We start from the raw sequence: 10,472 nt of genomic DNA, 5'->3' as shown, positions 1-10,472 counted from the left end.
CTGTGTGCAGGTTTGGGACCAGCCCCTCAATTATTTTCCACGTGTAAATTATTATGTATCTCTCCCGCCTGCGCTCAAGGGAGTACAGATTTAGGCTCTTTAGTCGGTCCCAGTAATTTAGATGTTTTACTGAGTGGATTCTAGCAGTAAAGGATCTCTGCACGCTCTCTAGGTCAGCAATTTCTCCAGCTTTGAAAGGGGCTGTCATTGTGCAGCAGTACTCCACTCTAGATAGCACAAGCGTTTTGAAAAGTATCATCATCGGTATAGCATCTCTAGTGTGAAAAGTTCTTGTTATCCAACCTGTCATTTTTCTTGCAGTTGTGACGGCTACTTTATTGTGTTCTTTAAAGGTAAGGTCTTCCGACATGAGTACACCCAGGTCCTTTACATTGCCTTTTCGTTCTATGTTATGATTTGCCTGCGTTTTGTACGTGGTTCCTGTTTTTATGTTTTCAATTTTTCCGTAGCGCATGAGCTGAAACTTATCCTCGTTGAATACCATATTATTTTCTGTAGCCCATAGAAAGACCTGATCAACATCTGATTGGAGGTTTGCCGTGTCCTCTATGTTGCCAACTCTCATGAAAATCCTAGTGTCATCTGCAAAGGATGATACAGTGCTATAGGTTGTGTTCTGGTCTATGTCCGATATGAGGATGAGAAAAAGTACTGGAGCAAGCACAGTACCCTGGGGGACTGAGCTCTTCACGGTTGATGGGCTGGATTTTATTTTTTTTTTTTTTTTTTTTTTTTTTTTTTTTTGAGATATATACAAGAGTTGTTACATTCTTGTACAGCCACTAGTACGCGTAGCGTTTCGGGCAGGTCCTTAATCCTATGGTCCCTGGAATACGATCCCCTGCCGCGAAGAATCGTTTAAATGTGTTGACTATTACACATTGGGTTCTGTCAGTCAGGAAATTGTAGATCCATCTGCCTATTTTCCCGGTAATTCCTTTTGAACGCATTTTATGTGCAATAACACCATGGTCACATTTATCAAAAGCTTTTGCGAAATCTGTGTAAATTACATCAGCATTTTGTTTGTCTTCCATAGCATCTAATGCCATATCATAGTGGTCCAGCAACTGCGACAGGGGTTCCCGCACCACCGGAGTGGGGGGTTCCTGCACCACTGGAGTGGGGCTCCCGCACCACCGGAGTGGGGCTCCCGCACCACCGGAGTGGGGCTCCCGCACCACCGGAGTGGGGCTCCTGCACCACCGGAGTGGGGGGGGTTCCCGCACCACCGGAGTGGGGGGGTTTCCGCACCACCAGAGTGGGGCTCCCGCACCACCTGAATGAGGGGGTTCCCGCACCACAGGAGTGGGGGAGGTTCCCGCACCACCAGAGTGGGGCTCCCGCACCACCTGAATGAGGGGGTTCCCGCACCACAGGAGTGGGGGGGTTCCCGCACCACCAGAGTGGGGCTCCCGCACCACCTGAATGAGGGGGTTCCCGCACCACAGGAGTGGGGCTCCCGCACCACCTGAGTAGGGGGGGTTCCCGCACCACCGGAGTGGGGGGGGGGGGGTCCCGCACTGCTGAACCAGTGCGGGAAGCCTGCCAACCATCAAGCCCATTTGCCTGCCATCCACCCATCCAACCCACTTTCCTGCCAGTCATCCAGCCCGCCCGCTCACCCACCTGTCTGCCCGCCTGCTTGCCCTGCCCACTTACTAGCCAGGCAGCTGACCACCCACCCAGCCACGCACACTAATTATAGTGTGCGTGAAAATTCAAATTACGTTGGTTGTGGTGCAAAAAGATTTTGAATATTAATTTGTGTACTTTCCTGGTAAAAAGTCAGCTAATCCGGATGTTAGGCTTATCCGAATGGGGTTCCTTCCCATATCATCCGTATAATTGAGCTCATACACTACATACTATGCCTAAAGAAACTAATACGCACAGCGTTTCGGGCAAAAAAGCTCATTAAGAACAGTGATGGGGGGGGGGGGGGTCACGTTTAACAAGATACCAGCTTCCTGTTCCCTTCGAGACCTCTAGAGCAGGGGTCTCCAAACTTTTCAATGTAAGGGCCACATTATATATTTCCCATATTTATGCGGGCCGGAGGAATAAAAAATGAAATTGCTATTTTGTATAACTAAGATAAAGGCATTGTCAAAGTACAGAGAAAAGAATATTGTACAGTGTTTGTGCTCCCTGAAACGGAAGCAGCGAAGCCCCACTCGCCCTCCATCCCCACAATATACAGTTATACACAACTGATTGGTTGTAATGCACAACACATACCTACCAGTATTAGTATCTGTGCGTCACACTATCGAGAGAGAGGAAAACTGACTCGGGTTGAGCGCCACCAGTCAGCAGCCCCAGCTTTGAATAATTCTGCGATGCCATTCGTACGATAATTATTTTTTCAAGGCCACCACACAGGGATTTGTTTGGAGGGCCGGATGAAATTATGTGGCGGGCCGGATGTGGCCCGCGGGCCATAGTTTGGAGACCCCTGCTCTAGAGAGAGATAGTGGCCCTCAAGCAACTTCAGTTAAATACTTTTCCCACACTCGTATATGACAAAATATTCCAAATAAATCATGTAGCTTCACACGTTAATGTGTCCAGCAATTATACCCACAATTTATCTGGCGTAAGCAAATGAAAAAATACGCAAGTAAAAATAAGCTGATATGCACAAGCTCTCAAATAAATCTGATATAGTAGCAGCGCTACAAAAGACCTCGGGCCAGATTCACGAAAGGACTTACGCAAACACTTAAGAACGTGTACATCTTTCCTCAATCATAGACGGCTTTGGTTACATTTATTAAAAAGTTTACAAGCATGAAAACTTGCCATTCAACTGTTTTTATTGTTGTAAACAGCATCCTGGTGCTTCGGAGCTCATTAACTGTTTAATAATTGTAAACGAAGCCGCCAAAGATTGAGAAAAGATGTACAGGTTCGTAAGTGCTTGCGTAAGTTCTTTCGTGAATCTGACCCCTCGCAATTATCATTTTGGAATATGCGTACGCGTGAAAAAATACACTCGCGTGCAAGCTGAGAAATATATAACTGCATTCCAGGTCACGCAAGCACATAATTTCTAACACGGAAGGCACATCAGTGGCAGTGTGAAGAATTCAAAAGTTAAGCTTTTAAGGACTGTGCTAGTTGGACACAAGTCCATGGGGTGCTGTATTGTTTATCAGGTCCATAGGGCGCTGTGATGTTTAGTCAGGTCTACGGGGCGCTGTGTTGTTTAGTCAGGTCTATGGGGCACTGTGTCATTTAGTCAGGTCTATGGGGCAATGTGTCATTTAGTCAGGTCTACGGGGCGCTGTGTTGTTTAGTAAGGTTCTTGGAGCGCTACATGATGTTTGGAGTCAGGTCCACGGAACGCTGCACGATGTTTGGAGTCAAGTATATGGGGCGCTGTATGATGTTTGGAGTCAGGTCTATGGGCGCTGCACGGTGTTTGAAGTCAGGTATATGGGGGCGCTGCACGAAGTTTGGAGTCAGGTCTATGGAACGCTGCATGATGTTTTGAGTCAGGTCTATGTGATGCTATATTGTTTGGAGTCAGGTCGGTGAGGCGTTTGTATTTTGTTTGGAGTCAGATCTGCACGGCGATGGATTGTTTGGAGTCAGGTCTGCGGGCACTGTGTTGTTTGGAGTCATGTCTATGGAGCTCTGTAATTTGTTTGGAGTCAGGTCTACGTGACACTGTATTGTTTGGAATCAGGTCGATGGGGCGCTGTGTTGTTTGGAATTAGGTTTATGAGGCGTAGTGTTGTGTGGAGTCAGATTCAGATTCAGATTCAGATGTTTATTCAGGTAAGGTATATACATACAGGTGATGTTACATTAATGGATTGATATATAGATAGAGCTAGTACATACAATGCCTAAAGCCACTATTACGCAATGCGTTTCGGGCAAGAAAAACATTAATATCTAGAACTTAATACTAATTGAGCATAAAGAATAAAAGATGTTGAGAACAAATACAAATAAAGATAAAAAAAAGGGGGAACATGACTGAAAAAGCAGCACAAATACAATAGGTTGACAAACAGTGTTGATTACAAAAAAGAAAAAAAAAAAAAAAAAAGAAAATAACAGACATGGGTTGACAATAGAGGAGTGAGGTAGATTACAGGGAATTTATTAGGTAGTGTTTAGTTTTTATCTTAAACTGGTTGAGAGAGGTACAGTCTTTAACATGGTTGGGAAGGTCATTCCACATTCTGGGCCCCTTGATTTGCAGAGCATTTCTAGTTTGATTAAGACGTACTCTAGGAATATCAAAACTGTATTTATTTCTGGTGTGGTGCTCATGGGTTCTGTTACAACCTTCTATGAAGCTTTTAAGATCAGGATTGGCATTATAGTTTAGCGTTTTATATATGTATAATACACATGAGAGAATGTGCAGTGACTTAATATCTAACATATTAAGAGATTTGAGTAGGGGTACCGAGTGATGTCTGGGGCCAGAGTTGGATATTGTTCTAATAGCGGCTTTGTGTTGGGTAATTAGAGGACGTAAGTGATTTTGGGTAGTAGAACCCCAAGCACAAATACCATAGTTGAGATAAGGATAGATAAGGGAGTAATAGAGAGTCACCAGAGCAGGGCGTGGTACAGTCAGGTCCACGAAGCATAGTGTAGTTTGGAGTTAGCTCCGTGGGGTACTGTGTTGTATGGAGTCAGGCCTACGGAGTGCTGTGTTGTTCGGAGTCAGGTCTGTGGATACTGTGTTGTATGGAGTCAGGTCTACGGGGTGCTGTGTTGTTTGGATTCAGGTCTGTGGGATACTGTGTTGTTTGGAGTCATGTCTATGGGGTGATGTGTTGTTTGGAGTCAGGTCTATGGAACACTGTGTTGTTTGGAGTCAGGTCTATGGGGTCTGTATTGTTTGGAGTCAGGTCTATGGAACACTGTGTTGTTTGGCATCAGGTCTACGGGGTGCTGTGTTGTTTGGAGTCAGGTCTACAGAGTCTGTGTTGTTTGGAGTCAGGTATACGGGGTGCTGTGTTGTTTGGAGCCAGGTCTATAGGGTGCTGTGTTGTTTGGAGTCAGGTCTATGGGGTGATATATTGTTTGGAGTCAGGTCTATGGAACATTGTGTTGTTTGGAGTCCAGTCTACGGGGTGCTGTGTTGTTTGGAGTCAGGTCTATGGGGTGTTGTGTAGTTTGGAGTCAGGTCTATGGGGTGTTGTGTAGTTTGGAGTCAGGTCTATGGGGTGTTGTGTAGTTTGGAGTCAGGTCTATGGGGTGCTGTATTGTTTGAAGTCAGGTCTACGGGGTGCTGTGTTGTTTGGAGTCAGGTCTATGGGGTGCTGTGTTGTTTAGAGTCAGGTCTATGATGCATAGCATTGTTTGGAGTCAGGTCCATGAGGCGTCGTGTTGTTTAGAGTCAGGTATATGAGGCGTAGTGTTGTTTGGAGTCAGGTCTATGGGGTGCTGTGTAGTTTGGAGTCAGGTCTACGGGGTGCTGTATTGTTTGGAGTCAGGTCTACTGGGTGCTGTGTTGTTTGGAGTCAGGTCTACGGAGTCTGTGTTGTTTGGATTCAGGTCTACGGGGTGCTGTGTTGTTTGGAGCCAGGTCTACGGGGTGCTGTGTTGTTTGGAGTCAGGTCTATGGGGTGATATATTGTTTGGAGTCAGGTCTATGGAACATTGTGTTGTTTGGAGTCCAGTCTACGGGGTGCTGTGTTGTTTGGAGTCAGATCTATGGGGTGTTGTGTAGTTTGGAGTCAGGTCTATGGGGTGTTGTGTAGTTTGGAGTCAGGTCTATGGGGTGTTGTGTAGTTTGGAGTCAGGTCTATGGGGTGCTGTATTGTTTGAAGTCAGGTCTACGGGGTGCTGTGTTGTTTGGAGTCAGGTCTATGGGGTGCTGTGTTGTTTAGAGTCAGGTCTATGATGCATAGTATTGTTTGGAGTCAGGTCTATGAGGCGTCGTGTTGTTTAGAGTCAGGTATATGAGGCGTAGTGTTGTTTGGAGTCAGGTCTATGGGGTGCTGTGTAGTTTGGAGTCAGGTCTACGGGGTGCTGTATTGTTTGGAGTCAGGTCTACTGGGTGCTGTGTTGTTTGGAGTCAGGTCTACGGAGTCTGTGTTGTTTGGATTCAGGTCTACGGGGTGCTGTGTTGTTTGGAGCCAGGTCTACGGGGTGCTGTGTTGTTTGGAGTCAGGTCTATGGGGTGATATATTGTTTGGAGTCAGGTCTATGGAACATTGTGTTGTTTGGAGTCCAGTCTACGGGGTGCTGTGTTGTTTGGAGTCAGATCTATGGGGTGTTGTGTAGTTTGGAGTCAGGTCTATGGGGTGTTGTGTAGTTTGGAGTCAGGTCTATGGGGTGTTGTGTAGTTTGGAGTCAGGTCTATGGGGTGCTGTATTGTTTGAAGTCAGGTCTACGGGGTGCTGTGTTGTTTGGAGTCAGGTCTATGGGGTGCTGTGTAGTTTGGAGTCAGGTCTACGGGGTGCTGTATTGTTTGGAGTCAGGTCTACGGGGTGCTGTGTTGTTTGGAGCCAGGTCTACGTGGCGCTGTGTTGTTTGGAGTCAGGTCTACGTGGCGCTGTGTTGTTTGGAGTCAGGTCTACATAGCGCTGTGTTGTTTGGAGTCAGGTCTACGTGGTGCTGTGCTGTTTGGAGTCAGGTCTAGGTGGCACTGTGTTGTTTGGAGTCAGGTCTACGGGGTGCTGTGTTGTTTGGAGTCAGGTCTACGGGTGCTGTGTAGTTTGGAGTCAGGTCTACGGGGTGCTGTGTTGTTTGGAGTCAGGTCTATTGGGCGCTGTGTTGTCTGCATATAAGCCCATTTGTCGACTTGCTATTTGGACTCGAGCGCTGCCCTTAAGGAATTATGTTCTTTGAATACAAGATCATGAGGCGGTATTGTGATCCTTGGACAACGGCGTGTGGCAGGGCTCGGCTACCCGGATTTACGCTTGTGTGACATTATGCTGTAACTATATATAACTATATGGCGTTATGCTGTCAGACCTATATATATATATATATATATATATATATATATATATATATATATATATATATATATATATATATATATATATATATATATATATATATATGTATATATATATATATATATATATGTGTATATATATATATATATATATATATATATATATATATATATATATATATATATATATATATATATATAAATAACCATACCTGAGGTTAGATGTGTCCTAACACACTTGTGGTTAGATATGTCCTAATTCACCTGTGGTTAGATATGTCCTAATTCACCTGTGGTTAGATATGTCCTAACACACTTTTGGTTAGATTTGTATTAATACACCTGTGGTTAGATCCGTCCTAACATACCTAGTGATTAGATATGTATTAACACATTTGGAGCATACCTGGAGAGGGTTCTGGAAGTTCTTCTACTCCCCGAGCCCGGCTTGAGGCCAGGCTCGACTTGTGATAACTTGGTCCAACAGGCTGTTGCCTGGAGCGGCCTGCAGGCTCACATGTCCACAACAGCCCGGTTGGTCCAGCACTTTTGCAAAAACCTACCTCAGTGCTTCTTGAATGCATCCACGTTTGTTCCGGTAGTATTTCTAATGCTTGCTGGAAGGGTGTTAATCATGCAGATGTGGACCTCTGATGTTCAGACAGTGCTCTCTGATTGTGCCCATGGCACCTCTACTCTTCACTGGTTCTATTCTGTATTTCCTTCCATATCTTTCGTTCCAGTATGCTGTTATTTCACTGTGCAAGTTTGGGACCTGGCTCTTTCTCCGTATTACACCGAGTGCTCGTGCTACTGGTGTAATACATGCCTAAAACGCTATGCGTGTTATTGGCTTTACAAGAAAGTAAAATCATCAATGCTATGTACTCTCATAAACCCAATGTACCTTCTTGTATATATATAAATAGTAGGCATCCATCAGTCTCTGGAGACTATGAAGTTGCGCTCTGGTTGTCGGTTTGGAGTGGCCTCCCCAGGACGCAAAGCCATGGTAGGTTGATTTGAAGGAGAAGCTATTACCCATGCAAAAGGTCCTCCCCCTCTCCACGGCACAGAAAGTCTCCAATGGAAAGGCAAACTCCAATACGATTGGTTCCAGCGCCGTCGCAGGAACTGAGAGCTCCGGAGTTGAGCTCGAAATTGATGAAAAAAGGCTCAGGGCCTCCAAACCCGGAGACCGTCGTGGTCGTGGGCAGAGAAGAACCACCCCATCAAGGATATGAACGACCCCAGCCTCATGAAGCAGAGCCTGGGGGGCCGCACAAGCCCCGGGAGGTGGACGTCCCGGTCCCGCACCTACGGATCCCAGACAGAGATCGTCACAGCCCTCTTTCACCCGAGGCCGGCTTTATTTAACGGCCTACTACCGTTAAATAGGTAGTAGGGCGTTATTTAATATAGTAGGCTTTATTTAATATAGTAGGCGTTATTTAATATAGTAGGCTTTATTTAACGTCCTACTACCGTTAAATAAATAATAAATAGGTACATTTCTTTACGAATATTGAATTCCACGAACTGGGCTGTTGTCAATTTTTCTTACAAAGTTTTCCGAGTTCGTATTAATATTAGTTACATATCTGCAGCTTGGATGTCATTCACAAAGAAGCTGTCTGGATCTTCAACTTTCATGTTGTTTATTGGGGTGCTAAACATAGCCTCATACTGGCCTTTTAGAATTTCACTAATTTCTTTGTTGTCCTCTGTGTATGTACCTTCGGTTGTAAGTAAAGGTCTAACACAGGTAGAAGGTTTCTATTTGTATTTTGTATATGTGAAAACATATTATGGATTTTTCATTATCTCTTGTACAGTATAGCTTTCTGTTCCAATTCTATTTAGTCTAGTTCTATTGAATCTGTTTCCTCAGACTCGTGTGATCGCTTCAACCTCTGCTCTATTTCTTCGATCTCCCTATTTAGATTTATTTTCCTTTCTTGTGATAATCGCGTCTGTTTAATTAAGCATTTCCGTGATTTTTTGTCCTTCTGTACAGTTGTCTGCGTCCTCTTTCTGACCCTCCTCACAGGCACATGCTTTAAGCAGATCTTCTTGAGATGATTTGAGATGATGATCTTGTATGCCTCAGCTGTCAGTTGAGCTATCCCATGTATTCACCCAGTTGTATTCACCTAGTTGTGCTTACGGGGGTTGAGTTCTGCTCTTTCGGCCCGCCTCTCAACTGTCAGTCAATGAACTGTTACTAACTACTACTATTTTTTTTCACACACACACCCAGGAAGCAGCCCTAACAGCTGTCTAATTCTCAGGTACCTGTTTACTGCTGGGTAACAGGGCCATCAGGGTGAAAGAAACTCTGCCTCAGACCTCAGGCCCGGTCCTCGACCAGGCCTCCTTTTTGTTACATATCCACAGGAAGCATCCCAAACTATTGGGCTGGCAGCTGTATAACTCCCAGGTACCTATTTACTGCTAGGAAGACAAGGGCATCAATGTGAAAGAAACTCTGTCCATTAGTTTCCGCCTTCACCGGGGATCGAACCTGGAACCTCAGGGCTACGGATCCCGAGCGTTGTCCAATCAGCTGTATTTTAGCTATATATCTAACTAATTAGTTAGGGATCATATCTAACCTATAGTTAGATGTGTCCTAACACACTTGTGGTTAGATATGTATTAACACACCAGTGGTTAGATATGTCCTAATACACATGTGGTTAGATGTGCATTAACACACCTGTGACTAGATATGTCCTAATGCACTTGTGGTTAGATATGAATTAACACACTTATGGTTAGACATGTATTAACATATCTGTGGTTAGATATTTCCTAATACACCTGTGGTTAGATATTTCCTAATACACCTGTGGTTAGATATGTCCTAACACACAGATATTAAACACCTGTAATCAGGTAACACACTTGTGATAGGTGTGATAGTAAAGTATTAAAAAGCCATAATCTGTTGTAAATTTTCCATTGAGTGTATTGGATAGTCAAGCAACCGGACTGCCAGCCGCCAGTGTCGTGGTGACAGCCGGGCGGGGTAGACGTGCACGCTCAGCTCCTCGACGGGTGTTCCATGCGCCACACAAACGCATCAATATAACAGCGATATACCGGGTCTACCCCACTCGATTGTCGTCGCCCCCCACAACCAAGAACACGAGTGTGTGGTGGTGGTGAGAGCACTCTCCAGCCCCCGGGGGACGCTAGGTGGTGAAGGGAGTGAGAGCAGCAGCAGCAGCAACATGGAGGAGGCCAGTCGGAGGTGTCATGGTGGTCGCCGTCATCCTCGTCAGGCAGCGCCAGTGGCAGTGTGAGACAGCTCTCACCTTTCTCAGGTGAGACTACTCTCACCCTATACTCTGGGCGGGTCAGACCACTCTCACCCTTCACAGGTGAGACTACTCTCACCCTATACTCGGGTCAGACCACTCTCACCCTACACTCTGGTCGGGTCAGACCACTCTCACCCTACACAGGTGAGACCACTCTCACCCTATACTCTGGGCGGGTCAGA

This window comes from Procambarus clarkii, chromosome 13 (genome assembly GCF_040958095.1).
Source record: "Procambarus clarkii isolate CNS0578487 chromosome 13, FALCON_Pclarkii_2.0, whole genome shotgun sequence".
NCBI lineage: Eukaryota > Metazoa > Arthropoda > Malacostraca > Decapoda > Cambaridae > Procambarus > Procambarus clarkii.
The sequence above is the reverse complement of the archived record's forward strand: the minus strand, read 5'-3'. Positions refer to the sequence as shown.